The sequence below is a fragment of the Desmodus rotundus genome, chromosome 12, assembly GCF_022682495.2.
Source record: "Desmodus rotundus isolate HL8 chromosome 12, HLdesRot8A.1, whole genome shotgun sequence".
In the NCBI taxonomy this organism is placed as follows: Eukaryota; Metazoa; Chordata; class Mammalia; order Chiroptera; family Phyllostomidae; genus Desmodus; species Desmodus rotundus.
The window spans coordinates 83,329,415-83,344,156 of record NC_071398.1 but is presented as its reverse complement, the minus strand read 5'-3'; positions in this window follow the sequence as shown (position 1 = coordinate 83,344,156).

Genomic DNA, 14,742 nt, shown 5'->3' with positions numbered 1-14,742 from the left:
CGACCTCATTGTCCTGCCCTGGACCAGGCCTTCATAGTCTCCATCCCAGCTTCTCTTTGCTGCTGCTTCAGAGTAGATCCCTCGAACCTCTGTCTTCTGCCCTCTTGCTTCTCCTTCTCTACTTTCCTCTTAATTTTAACACCCACTCATGGGGGGCTTCCTGTGAATGTCCCAACTCAAGACCCCCATCTGGGCTGTCAACCTCTATCTCAACATCCAACTGTCCACTTCCGTCCACAAACAAAAGTGAGCGTGTTAGAGCCTCCTTTAACCCCACTCTGTCCCCTCCGTTCTCCGCAGCAAGGCCAGCGGGCTACCGTCTCCCCAACACTCAAGCTCTCTCTTTGGCCGTGTTGTCTCTTTCGTCGCCTTCCAGGTCTAGTCAGATGTTACACACTTTTACTTGTTTCTTTGAATTAGCTTTGAAATTGTGCCTATTTATTTTATATCACTTAGGGGTTTTTAAAATAAATACATTCATATGGGTCAAAACTCAGAACTTTATTAAAAGGCATACATCGTGTGTCTCACCACTCCCCATGCCCCATCCACTTCTTCCCTCCTACCCTGCCTCCTGTAGGTAGTTACTTTTATTAATTTTTCATGTCTCTCTCCAGTACTTGTTTATATGGATACAAATGAATACATACATATATGTGTGTGTGTGTATACATATTGTGCCTTTCTTACACAAAAGGTGGTAAATAAATGCTGCCTCTTTTATATTTCATCTCTGCAATGTTGGCTCAGACCCTCGTTTTCTCTCTGAGGTGCTGTTGTGATAAATTAGGCCCTAACTGGTCGTCAGGTAAGGTGATCCATGGGGATAGTTAAAAGTGGCTCTGGAAGAGCTCTTAGGTTGGACTCCTGTGTCACCCCTTGATTGGATGTGTGGCCTTGGACAAGTGGCTTAACCTCCCCATGCCTCAGTCTTCTCACCTGTAAAATGGGACAATTACTGAACTTCTTTTATGCTCTAGTAGGGTGGGATGAGACGGAATACTCGGGCTGAAAGCGGTGACTGGCACATGGTAAGCAGTCAATGAGTGTGAGCTATTGTTATTTTATCTCCAATCCAACTGTCATCCTTGCTTCAAGTATCTCCATAACACACTGCTGCCTCCTCAAAAAGATCTCCTACCCATAGAATGAACTCCAAACACGTCAGCCCATCAGTGGAGGCATTCCTGGGTCCGGCACAAAGCTCTCCCTGCTTCCCCGAGTCCCTCCGTCCACCCAGCGGACACTCCAGTCACAGCTCGTGAGACACTTATTTCTAACCTGCCACTTATTTCCCAAATTCCTAATCTTCGCTTATGCTGATCTCAGCATAGAGTGCCCTTTCCTCATCCTCTGCCCATGGGAATGTTATTGATTTTAAAAATCTATGTCCAACGCCATCTCGTCCATGCAGCCTTCCATGATTTCCCGACCTCAGAACTAATCACGCCTTCCTTGGTGCTGTTCCCAAAACTCGTTGAATACAGCTGTCCTTGGTTCTTCTTCTTTTATTTTTTATTTTTGTCTTGAATTCTAGTTTCTATTGCTTAGACCATAGGTGGCAAACACAAGGCTCATGGGCCGAATCCAGCCCTCCACCTCATTTTATCCAGCCTGGCACCTTGTTTCTACCTGGTGGCAGGTCCAAGCTCTCGCTCAACTATTAAGGAGTGGTTACATTTATACAATCCTAAAACTACATTCGGCCCTTTGAAGGCAGCCGCGAGGCTGATGTTGCCCTCGGTGAAGATGAGTTCGACACCCCTGGCTTAGACTCTCTGGGCCTAGCATCTCGTCTAGCAGCTGTTCTCCTGCTGTTTGAACACTGGATTGGGGAGTTTAAACCCAGCCTGAGACAGTCAAGCAATGCCTATGGACCTCAACAAACATTGCAAAGTTTATCTCTGGAGGGTGCTGAATCCTGCCTCTCTGACGTCTTCTCCCGCACACACATGCATACACTCGTTCCTTAAGCATTTATCAAGCACCGACTGGGGACACGAAACCAGACCGAGACTCTGTACTCATAGAATTTCTACTGTCCAAGCACACGAATCAGTCAACCCTGTGCTTTGTGATGTGCCCTGGTACGAATTTGAACTGGGCAAGGAACTGCCTGTGAGCAGCAGCTCACCAGAATCTTCCTTCCTCCATCCCCTTCCTTCCAGTCTGCCTGCACACTGCGGGCCTGGGCGAGCCACGGAGCCAGAAATGAATTTGCAGCTGTGGAAACAGAAATAGGTCCTGCAGATGTTGAGTGCCATAGGAGAAAGTGTTGCCTCTCTGCTGAGCTCAGGAAGCAGATGTCCTGGCAGGTACCGACCCAGCCACATGCCAGGCATCAGACGCCGGAGTGGGGCCAGGGCATCCATTCCTTAAGTGTTGGCACAGGTGATCAGAGAACCCAAGGGGCATTTGGGAAAGGTTCTCAGGAGGTGGAAGTGAGTGTCTGGCATGAAAACACGTGTACAGTGCACATACACACACGCACGCTTGTGCTTGCAGTTTTGTCTGGTTCAGAGTCTTTTAATGGCTTTATCTCTACATGTCTCCCAAATGACCATTCAACCAAATGTTTATTAAGCATCAACCCTGTGCTCTGTAGATGAAATAAGACAAAAATGCAGAAAACCTTCAGCGACGCATCAGTGGCGAAGCAGGGCACTATTAGCTCACATTGCCACCAGAGATGGGGCCACGAAGGGCAGACTACGCTGGGCTGGAGTCATCAGGGAAGTGTTCATGAAGACTTTCATGGAAGTGGGGTTGGGTCTCAGGGATGAGTAGGGCCAGATGTGGGAGGTATGGTGAGTGGGGTGGGATTAGAACAAACGCAGAGGCTGGAATAGATGAGATGCATGCTGGAAATGACAAGGTGGCTCTGCAGTGCGAAGCGGGTGAGGCTGGCCAGTCAGGGTGTTTGAGCAGCTGGGCAGAGTGCTTTGGGCTTGGCCACAGAGTCAGTAGACAGTCACTTGCTGTGGGTTCCTAAGCAAGGGTGTTTGTGGGAAACCATGTGTGGTTTCCACTGAAGTTCAACTGAAGTGGGGAGATGGAGACAGGCAAGTCAGCAGGAAGGCTTTGCAGTCCTGGAGGCCTGAGGGGCTGGGGCCTGAACCAAGCAGGCAGTAGGAGCAGAGGGAAGGGGACGACCTGCAGGAGGTGCCGGTGCCTGGCAGGGAGCATCCTCTCACCTGAAGTGACTGGTGGGTCTGAGCTTATCTAGCTATTTGGTTCACAGGTGACGCCACAGATGGAGATGTGGCCACGTGTACTCTCAGGTGGTCACTTCCACTGCTCCCACGTGGTCATGCTCACCCCTGAAACACACAAAATAAGGTGTTCTCTTATGGTTTGATGTAAGAAAGAGGGAAGGGAGGTGTGCTCATGAGGACAGAGCAGCTCTCTCTCACCTCACCTATGACTGCATTGTCTTTTACATTTAACTAGATCTTGACATTGAGCTTTTACATAGCCAAATGGCAAGACATAATGAGGTGCCAGGGTGGAAAACTATCTTCATTCATTCGTTCATTCATTTATTTATGCAACAAATACTTATGAAGCACCTACCCTGTCCTAGCAACATGCTAGGCTCTGAACACACAGTAATAAACAAGACAGGCACAGTCTGGCCCTAATGAGTCTTTCGTTCTAGCTGTAACATCAGATGTTAAACAAATACAGATAATTATAATTGTGATAAGTGCTATGACTAGTTTAGGGCATTATGAAAGTACACGTCACAGGGACCTTACCTAGCCCTGAGGAAGTGACTTTCAAACTGGAATCAGAAGAAAAAAGAATTATGTTCAGGAAAAGTCAGAGAAATGAAAGACCACAGGTGTAAAGGCCCTGGGGTAGAAAGGAGCCATACCTACTGGAGAGACAGAGAGAAGTGCATTGTGGCTGGGCAGGGAGAGCAGGAGGGACAGAAGCCCAGATGCAACTGGTGAGGTGAGAAAGGAACAAATTGTGCCAGGCCTTGAAAGGATGACAGGAAGGAAGACGAGAGAGGAGAGGGGCCACGAAAGAACAAATAACACGTATTTCATAACACAATCCGATTGGCAGTGGAATAACAGGATGGAGTAGGCTCAGGCAGTGGCGGTGCGAGGGAGGGAATCAGAATTACGGGACAATAGAGGCAGGCTGGCACACAGGCATGAATCAATGTAACACTCACTACTTTCGTCTTTATTTGTTTTAAAAATAAGGCACCAGATTTCTAGTACTTCCAGGAATAGACACCGCTGCATCTTCGTGTGCATTGTTCCTGCAGCCTGAGATGTGCTCCTCTTTTCATTTGAGCCAGACCTGTAAACAGCCTCCCGCCCTGAACATCCCTCCTGGGTCCACAGGCAAATGGACGACCCTCTCTCCCAAAGCCCGTCTCTGCGATGGTGCCCCCCTGCTCCACTGGGGTGGAAATCGGCCTGATACCTGTCAGGGCTGCCTGAGAGTGATAAGCTGTGTAAGGATAGAAACCACGCTCCACACTACCATCTCCCCTGGCAGAGAAGGAGTTCCACAAAGACCTACAAGGCCAAGGGCTGAATCAAACCTAAAAGGAGAGTTTTCTGGTGTCCTGAGTTTGACCAGTGATAGCAGGAGGAGGAGGTGTTCAGTGCATTAGAAACGGGCTCCGCAAAGGCTGCCCCCTATGCACGTGCAGAATCCAGGATGACGTGTAACAGCCCTCTTCTCCTGATTTGTGTTGCACCTTCCAATTTCTTTAGAGTCTGCAAAGAGTTGGGTGTCAGGTGGGTCACTCAGTCAGGACCTCTGTCTGCTTCCCCACGGCCCCAAACCCTTAGGGAGGACACACCAGCCTATTCCACCTGGGCTTCTCTATGCATACTTTCCTGACAGCTTTCTATTCTTTTCCCTCAGCTTCTGCTAAGGCAACATTGGGCTATCTCTAGCTCGGATCTTGCAGGTAAGATGCCTAACAAGGCCCTGTCTGGGTGTGGCTCAGTTGGTTGGGGCATCGTCCCATAACCAACAGGTTGTGGGTTCGATCCCCGGTCTGGGCGCATGTGATCCTCTATGTGGGCACATCCAGAAAGCAACCAATTGATGCTTCCCTCTGGTATTGATGTTTCTCTCTTTCCCTTTCTCTCTCTCTCTCTCTAAAAAAAGCAATGAAAAAATGTCCTCTGGTGAGGAGGAACTAAAAAAAAATGTCTACAAGGTGAGTAGATTTTCACCTGATCCCCCCCTCCTCCTGTGTCTGCTGTGTGCCCATGTGCCAAAAGAAGCCGTCACCTCCACTGCCTGAGTCACACTCCCAAAGGAGCTCAGCACTGGGATGTGCCATGTGCCAGGCAGAGTGGGGGCAGGGTAGAGCCTGTCACCATGGACTTCGGAGTTTTAGCTCATGACCCAGTCAGTCCTGCTCTGCCCCTCGGGAGAGGGGGCAGCACCTCTCTCCTCACTGTCCATCATTATGTGCATGCATTTCTGAATCTGAAGCTGGAGGAACCAGTCCTGACTCTAAGGTCACTACTGTGTGACCTTGAAGGACAGCAGGAAGAGAGCTGAAGGGCAGTGGGTGGGCAGTCATGAGTATCTCTTACCTCAGCCGACCTTTTAGCAAAGTCACTTACAAAGTACCGGATTGTCCAATTTGATTTTAATCTCCTTTTTCTGTTTCTTCCTAACCCTCCAGGGAATGAGTAAATAACACAAGGGATGGCCCATAAAGGAAAAATCATGATGGTGAGAATTTCCCTAAAGCATTAGACCACATCACCATGTACAAACAGGTCTTGGACTTGGCCTTGGTCTGCGGCTTAGGGGACCCAGCACTAGCCCCCATAGCATCTTCACTAGCCACACAACCTGGGATGGGTCTAAAGCACAAGGATCTTTCTGTTTTTACCCGGCAAACTGGGCCAACGATGTCAATCTAACCCTTGAGTCTCCTGTCAAGGTCAGATGAAACACGAAAAGTTACATTGCATTTATTCCAGGCTGAAGTCCATGTCCACCTCCAGGTCCTCCCCACAGGGCCAGGCCTCTAAAGCAGCAGGATTGCGCTTGGCTTCTCCAGAATGATGGGTATTCACGGGTCCCTCACTCCCAAAAGCGAGCTGCCACTGCCCCCTAGTGACAGCATTCTGTCCAGACCTGGTGCTTGTGTCTGCCCCTCTGGCCTATCTTTTTCTTGGCAGGGACAATTTCTGATCAACACCACTTCCTCAGAAAGCCTTGCCTCAAAGTTGTCCGTATTCCTGATATGGGAGCAGACTGCTGCTGCTTGTCTCTGATATTATAGGAACCAACAAGAATTGCCAGGTTTCTACTATTGGGGCGACACTGTGCCAGGCATTGAGGTGACACTCCTTCTCCTCCTCCCTGCACCCCTCTGCTCCCCACTCCCTTAGGAGGAGGAGGTCTCAGACCAGTCATCCCCACGATGCCAACCTTCTAGAAAATTTCCAGGGGTGATTGCTAAGCCCCTTGCCCTCTTTGGAAAGGACCTAACGGGACCACAGGGCCAGCCTGCGAATCTCTGCCCGTGGCGCCCAGCGCAGAGCAGGCACAGAGCAGGCATTCTGGAATAACTCATCTAGCGGAGAATTGGTCTGCTGAGTGAATGGTTGACCTTCAGGAGTGTCTCCCCAGACAGACCCTAACACTCTGTAGTGTAACCTCTCTGAGCGTTATAGCGAAGAAGTTCAGAGTCAGACGCAAGAGTAGATTTGGGATGGAGCTGGGAGCCCTGTTAGAGTGGTGTGATCCAAGGCAATCTTCTTCTCATTGCTGAGTCTGTTTCTGAGGCATAAATTGGGCATAAAGGAATACATTGCTCAATAAGAGGGTCCTAAGAATAAAATGAGAAACTGGTTAGAAAGTGCACAGGAAATGATAAACTCTTAGAAAGAGGACTCTTGGAGACATGACTCAGTCCGAGACACTGCAGGGACCAACAAGGAGAGGGAGGCATCTCCGGAGAGCTGGGCGAGGGCAGCGCACGGGGCCAGGGCAGGGGCAGTGTTGGCTTCTGGGTGTGCGTGTGCAAATGTGTGCATGCCTGTAAACCAGATGTCTGGGACAGTGGATTTCCACGTACAGTGAGGTCTCAGCTTCAGATGCTAAAGGGTCAAAGAACAGGTCCTCTTCCCTCTTGGGGTAACTGTCTTTCCAGGAAGAGGAGCCATCCTGAGCTCTCCTACATGCCAGTACCCTGGAAAGTCCAATGTGTGCCCTAGCTAGGGACTTAGTCACAAGTGGGGCCCATGAAAGACTAACACTTCCTTAATAATGGGTTTGGGAGGGTGGCAACCAGACTCCTGAACTGGAATGCCTAGGACCTGGGAGCTAGACAGCATTCTGGGACCACCCCCACCCCCCGGGGGCCCCCCGAGGAAAGCAGCAACAAGAAAACCTTTCTTCCAGTGGTCCTCTGCCTCCCCTCACCATTGCTTCCTGTCCCCCTTCCAGTCTTTCTGCAGAAGGAGGGCTCATGTGGCTGTGAGCATCCTCACCACCTAAATGTTCTCATCTGCTATTGTTCCTGAGAGGGAACATTTAAATAATAGGACCGACAATAAGTAGAAATAAGCAGAAGTAATTCACTCCCTTAGAAGGAAACAATTGCTTGATTTAGACACCAGATCTCTCGTCTGACTGTTTCAGTGCTATAGTCAGAATACGGCCTTCAGGGATGGATTGAAAGAAACCTGTGGAAGGAGGGAATGTGGGCACGATGCCCCTGGGGCAAGGTCTGTGAGCAGAGAACAATGGCCTGGCTCCCTCCCTGTGCAGGGCCTTGGAACACGCACACTGGGCTCCAAACCCAAGGCCAGTTCCTGCACTGTGTACTGGAGGCAAGTCCTCAGCTGGGGCGTGGAGAGCAGGCTGGCATTGACACGTCGTGTTATGGATTGTTTTGCTCTCAGCTGTCAGCATTTCTACACGCGCCCACCACCCCAACAGGTGGGAGGGAAGTGGAGAGAGCACAGCCTGCCTAGGCTTTCCGAAACCTTGGGAAAGCAACCAGACTAAAGGACAACACAGAGGACATGGGTTATCTTCTCGCAATGGTGACAAGACCAGTGTGCTTGGCAGCACGAGAAAACTGTGGACTGATCCTGGGGTCTAGAGGAACTAGATTAGCTCACTGAGAGGGTTGTGTTTGGGGGCCAGGTCTGCAAGATGGGGTGTGGCAGAGAGAAGGGAAGGAAACATTTCTTCTATACTCTGCCTGGACCAGGGCATAGCAGATTTGAGGGACACAGGAAAGAGCAGTCCCCAAAGCAGTCCCCGTTCCTTTTACAATCATAGGACACTCTGGAATTATCGGCCTTGAAAACAAGTCATTGTGGGCATTCCTCTGTAAGATAAGTTGACCGCATCATAGCCTGTAACCTAGCTAAGAACGGAAGGATTGGCAGCCAGGTGGAGCTCAGTATCCAGAGGAAGTGGTGATGGGTAGTGGCCGGTATGTCCAGCAGACCCTCACATCCCAAAGTTCCCACAGGAGGTAAGAGGGCATCACAGGCGTGCAGAGATCAGTGGTGGGGAATCTCGGAGAAGGAGGGTTCTGAGGTGCTCATGCCACATCCCTCTGCCTGGACGGTCCTCTCCTTTCCTGCTGAGAGGGTTACTAACTGAGCTTCGATAACAGCTCCCAGCTTACCCCCTCTGTAACATCCCCCATGACAAAATAATTCACTCTCCCTACAGCAATAGCAGACCTTATTCAGTCTGCTACTATATTAAACATTTTTCAATGATTGAATTATTTCACAAAATTTTGAGACCTTAGAATAGATACTACCTTTAAGTACCTAGTGTATAGCAGATGGTAATTTATTAATTCATTCAACAAATATGAATTGGAATTCAGGAAGGCAAGCTGGCAGGTAGCATGGGGGTGGGGTTTAGTGGGAGATATCAGGATGAGACTCTAAGCCCAGCGTGGAGGTGAAAACAAAAGCAAGGGAGTGCCCTTACCTCAGAGGAAGTGGGCACTGGGCAGATTTGATCACGGGGATCCCAGCACAAGAATCCAGGTTGAAAATGGGGCTCAGGGAGGAAAACTAGTTGCAGGAATAAGGAAGGGACTCAGTCATAGAGCTGAGGATTAACCCTGAGAAAGGCTGGATGCTGACTGAGTCTCATCGAATAAAAGGGACTTCTGGGTTCCTTAATGGAGGATGGTCCTGGTGACCAAGGGGAGGGTGGGGCTGGGTCTGCAGCCGGGGTCTCAGTTGCAACTGGAAGGCTGAGGGTGCCATGAGCTAATGAGTCAGCAAAGCAGACTCCCGGACCATTGCTTTGTCCTCTTTTCTCCAAAAGGCAGACGCAGGCATAGATCTCCAGCCTCCTAACCCAGAGCAGGTCAGCACTAACAGAGCCAGTGGGATCTCAGGAGAAGGGGCCTTGTGCCACCATTAGATGTCGGATATTTTGTGCACGAAATTTGGACGCAAAACTTGCAGAGACACAGACGCACCCTCCGTGCACGTACTACCTGTCTGTGTGTTCCGCGCAGCTCCCTTCCAGCTTTTACATTGGAGAAACGGCGTTCTGCGGCTTTGCTCTTCCCACAGAGAGCACCACACAGTTGCTTGTTCTGGGGCACGGCTCTAATCCATGGGTTGGAGGAGGGTGGTTTAGAGCTCGGGTATGAAAAACGTGTCTGTGGGTTGTGTTCAGTCAACACGAAAACAACCAGAAGTGAATGGGGGAAGTCTGAGAATAAAGACAGTTCCGGTCCTAGCGCCCCTTTGCAAATTCCTGTCTCACAGATGCGGTGTTCATTCTAGATCAGCCTCAGTTTCTTCACCTGCAGAAAGAGAGACCAACAGTCTCGACAGTGCGGGGGTTCTCACGAGCATAGTGGGTAGCTCCTGGGGGGTCTGCACAGAACCCTTTCCACGCTCTGGGCACACACTCGCACCCCCTTTCTGCTGGGTGGTCACATGGCTGTGATGAAAGCCACCATGTCTGCATGGAACCTACCCCTGGCTGGATGGGTCAAGCAGTGAGCCCAATTGATTCAGTTTAGTTCTGCTGCCAAATGAACTTCACATGCATAAAAAAAAATTTTTTTCCTTACAGATTTTGTGGGATTTTTTTGATTTTAGAATTATAGACGATAGGTTATAGAACTGTAGGTAGTTGAGTCTAGGTATATTTGGGTCAAACATGTCTAGTTTCTGTGTTAAAAATGGGTATTATTTAAGGATGCTGAGGAACACCCCCAGGGGTCCTACATTTCCCCAAGTTCAGCTCATGTGAAACTAAACCTAGGTGGGAAGTCAGAACTGGGGAGTAGGGAGCATGAGGGGGCAGTGGTGAGGAGGAGCGATGAAGCTGAACTTGACATATTCCCCCCGCACTTGTTCTTCCCTCTGTATCCTGTGTAATCCACTTAGTCATCCAACCTGGGAGCCTGAGTCACGTGTGACCACCCCCCCCCACCTTCATCTTTCCACATCAGTAAGTCCCCAGTCTTGCTGATTTAATGTCCTAAATATTTCTTAAACTTGCCCCTTCTTCTCCATTTCTGCATGGGTTGACCTCACCTTTTCTTGCGTGGATTATAGTAATGGAGCTTATTTCCTCCAGCCTTGTCCCTCTCCCATTGCCATTCCTCACGAGCCCTGGCGGAGCGATTGGGCCGCGATGCAAACCTGAGTGTACGTGCTTGCTCAATCTGCCCGTGGCTCCCCATTGCCGGCAGGGTTGGATCTGCACCACACGGCTCTATTACCTTGCTGTTTCATGCTTCAGGGGCTTTATCGAGTCACTGCTCTCCTGTTGCTTAGGACACTCATCCTGTGTTTTTCATCTATGAAACCCACCTCAGACTTCACCTAACCCCCAGTACTTCAGGATATGATCTTATTTGGAAATAGGGTAATTGCAGGTGTAATTAGTGAAGAGGAGGTTATTAAGAAGGGTTCTAATCCAATACAAGTAGTGTCCTTACAAAAAGGGGAGATTTGGAAGCAGATGTGCCCACAGGGAGACCACCACGTGAAATAAAGGGGGAGATTAGGGTGATGCTTCTACGAGCCAAACAGCGCTGGCCAGGCAGCAGACACGAGGGGAGAGGCGTGGAACAGATCCTCCCGCAGTGCTCCCAGAAGGAGCAAACTCTACCGACACTTGATTTGGGGCATGTAGCCTCCAGGACTGCAAGACAATAGATTTCTATTGTTTAAGCCACCCTGTTTGTGACACTTTGTTACAGCAGCTCTAGTGAAATAATATGCCTCCAAGGGGATGGTTGCGCTGGTGCTAGGGTATATACGGTCCTTGTGCAGCTGGGCAGGGCTACGGTCAGGAAGTATGGAGTCAGCCCGCCTTCCCGGCACATGGGCTGGAACGAGACCCACAGAAGACCCCAAGTCTGCCTTCTCTGCCCTCTGGAGACATGGGCTTGCTAATGCTGTGAAATCCTCAATCCTCATTTCTTATTCTTAAGGCAGAGCCTGGGGGTGCGACTCAAGGAGCTGTATGCAACATGCTTCACATGTGGGAATTCGCTGAGGGGTGAGCTGTTCTTGCCTGTTTTTCAAAACACGGTTCCCACTGCTGGTCCATTTGACAGGTACTCCTGCAAGAAAGAAAAGGTATGTTTTCATGCCTTTGACCACCTGGAGACTCGGCTGGAAAGAACTGCTTTAGTCGCTACTCAGTGGGACTGCGCCTGGTAATTAATGCTAAGCACACTCCCGAACAGGTTGGAGACCCTTTATGATACAGACCTTCAGTGCAGAATAAGTTATGTGAGCACTCAGTTAATTCCCAATCATCTGTCTTCTCAGTTGGATCCCAGGCTGCAGATGTGGGGTTGAGCTGTCAGCAGAAACTGTGAGTGTTGAGTGTGTGTGTGTGTGTGTGTGTGTAGGAGGGAGAGACAGACAGACAGAGAAAGATGGAATAACTGACAGGGTATCCTTCATAGCTGTCTAACCAAAAACATTGCCTAGAAAACAGCAATGTTTCAAAATTGTTCCAAGGAGATTTTGAAATTTTATTAAGAAAAACAGGAAATAGGAGGATTGTAAATGCCAGGAAAGAAATCTGACATTTTGAGGCCAAAGACTGGCCCCCTATGATACACTGACAAGGACCCTTTGGGTTAAACAGGGACCTCTTGAAGATGCAGCGTTCTCCCAGAGACGTCATGGAGTGAGCAGAGAGGGCAAGCCGAAGCTCCCGATTTGGAGCTCTCTAAGGCACTAGGCCAGTGCCCTCTACTGGCCATTGTTGGGTCAGCCAGAGACCCTTTGAAACAAGCTCATTGGATCCAGCACGTGCAGGTAGGATTTTCCTTCCCTCTCCCACCTGTATTATTATTTCCCAGCTCCTCCTTTCCCTATTTCTCATGGAGTGAGGGTCTTAGCTAAGACAGCAAAAAGGAACAGTTTTCATTACCATAACTCATTGAAGCTTTGAGAGCATGCCACTAGCAGCGGGAGAAAGGCTTATTTTCCTGTAGGCAACCCGCCCTGAGGAACTGTTTTAGTCACTACTCAGTGGGACCGAACCTCAGTAACACTAGGACTTAAAGCCTCTTCCTATGATGTTGCTCAGTAAGCAACCAGCCACCAGCCCACCAGGTAGAGTGAGAGAAGATGCTCAGACCTCAGGGTCGGGACACTGCAGCTGGGGTGTTTTTCTGCATGGAGTAGGGCCAAGGGGGAGGGAGGGCTTGGGGGAAGAGGGAGGTTTCTGGGTCTTCGTTAAAGGAGAACCTGTGTGACGTGGGAAGCAATCCTATGAGAAAGATTGAGAAATGTCTTGCCCTATCCTCCTGACTGCTGACCACTTACTACAAAGATTGTGTTCTTTTGGGGGAGCCTTCTAGCCTGGTGGGGCCTCCGTGATTGCCCTTAAAGGCATTGCATGGGAACTGGGTCCCATTTTAATCTACTTGGCTGGGCCAACTCCCTTGTACATCATTGGCAGAGCTGCTTGTACCAGGGTGCTCTCTCTGCAGAACTGTTTATGTTTAGATTATTTAGATTGGGATTATTTGCTTACCCAGAAACCAGGCCTTCCCACTATGGTCTCTCCTACTCTCTTTTCAAAAGTAATTTAACGGCCTAGTGCTGGAGCCGACGAGTGGTTGGAAACATGGACTCTGGTGTCTGGCTGGCTCGGTTACAACCCCAGTTCTGTCTCAGTAGCTATGCGACCTGGGGAAATGACATAACTATACTCTGCTATAAAGTGATGATGCAAATGGTACTCATCACATAGGGTTGTTGTGAGGGATGATTTGATACATAAAGAGCATCAGGAACAGTTGTCATCATCATTACCATCATCAGCATACCACTCTCTGACCACCATTTAAAAGGCCAGAAATATGTCCCCACCTTCCTGCTGTGTTCTTGAGAATGAAAAGAGATGTGCTTGGGTGGTATGAGCGACAGCGCAAGTGTTCGCCAACACCCAGTGCACCTCTTCTTCTAGGAATGGCAGACACCTACCTGGAAGCTGGGCAGGGCACGTGGGTAGTTCCAGTCAATGAAAAGTGAGTGGACATGACCTATGCCATCACTTCTGGGCCGAGGCAGTTAAAAGCCCAAACATGGCATTTCATTTTATTTCTTTGTCAACCAGGGAGGTCAGATGTTCCAGAAGCCGCAGCCGCAGGATAGCAGGGCGCCTGCTGGCGTGGGTCTTCCAGAGACCCATGTCGACCCTAACTCCATATGTAGCGTGAACAAGAAATACACTTCTGGGGTGTGAGTCACCGAGGTTCAGGAGCTCTTACCATCGCACAGCCTGACCGGGTCGTTCTCGGTCTGGTCTGCTTACCTAAGAATGTGTTGGGAATGCAAACCCTCAGGCCGCTCCCCACACAGGCTGAGTCAGAGACTGCCGTGGGGCCAGCAGTCTGGGTTTCAGCAGCCCCTCTGGGTGACGCTGATACAGGTCGAGTTTGAGAACCACTGCTGTAACCCCCCCCCCCCCCCCCGAGTACAACAGACAACCAAGACACACGGGAGATCCTACTCTCTCGGCTTCCAGTTACACAGGGACTTCACCCCCATAGGTGGCCACTGTTTGATGATCCATTCTGCTTTATCCCATCCCATTGGTAGTGATATTTAAGCACCGGCCACCTTAGAATAACCTCAAACATAAGAAGACCCAGAGTATTTGCCTGATGTCAACAAACCGCCTGCACGTGGGCTCGCTGTCGCTCGAAGCAGACGAGTGCTTTCGAGTTGTTTTCAGGTGTGTCTGACCCACCCGGTCCATTGCACTTTTTCTCACTCTCTGCTTTACCCCAGGGAAGAAAGGGTCTGATGATCCCGTTTCACCAAGAAGGAAAACAAGTCTCTGAGTGGTCAAGTCATTTATCCACGGCACGGTGACACAGCTTTGCACCACGCGCACCCCATGCCAGCAGATACTGGGCTAATAGAACTGTGAACACAAAGACGTTGGCTGGCCTAACATAGTGCTTAATGTTTGAGCTTAGCTGGGTTTCAGTGCTGGTGCCCACTGCTGTGCCTGGGTGGGTCCCAACTGCACTAAGCGGGGCCTCTGCAAAGGACAGACACAGGAGAGATAAAGCCAAGGGCTGGGTGGAAACAATCTGACCAGCCCTTCCTGAGCCCTTTGCCAGGCAGAGCTGTACTGGGGAGATGAGGACCCATGGCCAGCAGAGGGCAGTGTTGCTCTAACAACCAAACTTGTGGCGGGGATGCACGGCTTCGTGCACGTTGGCAACACTAATGGAATTGACGGATGCCAGAG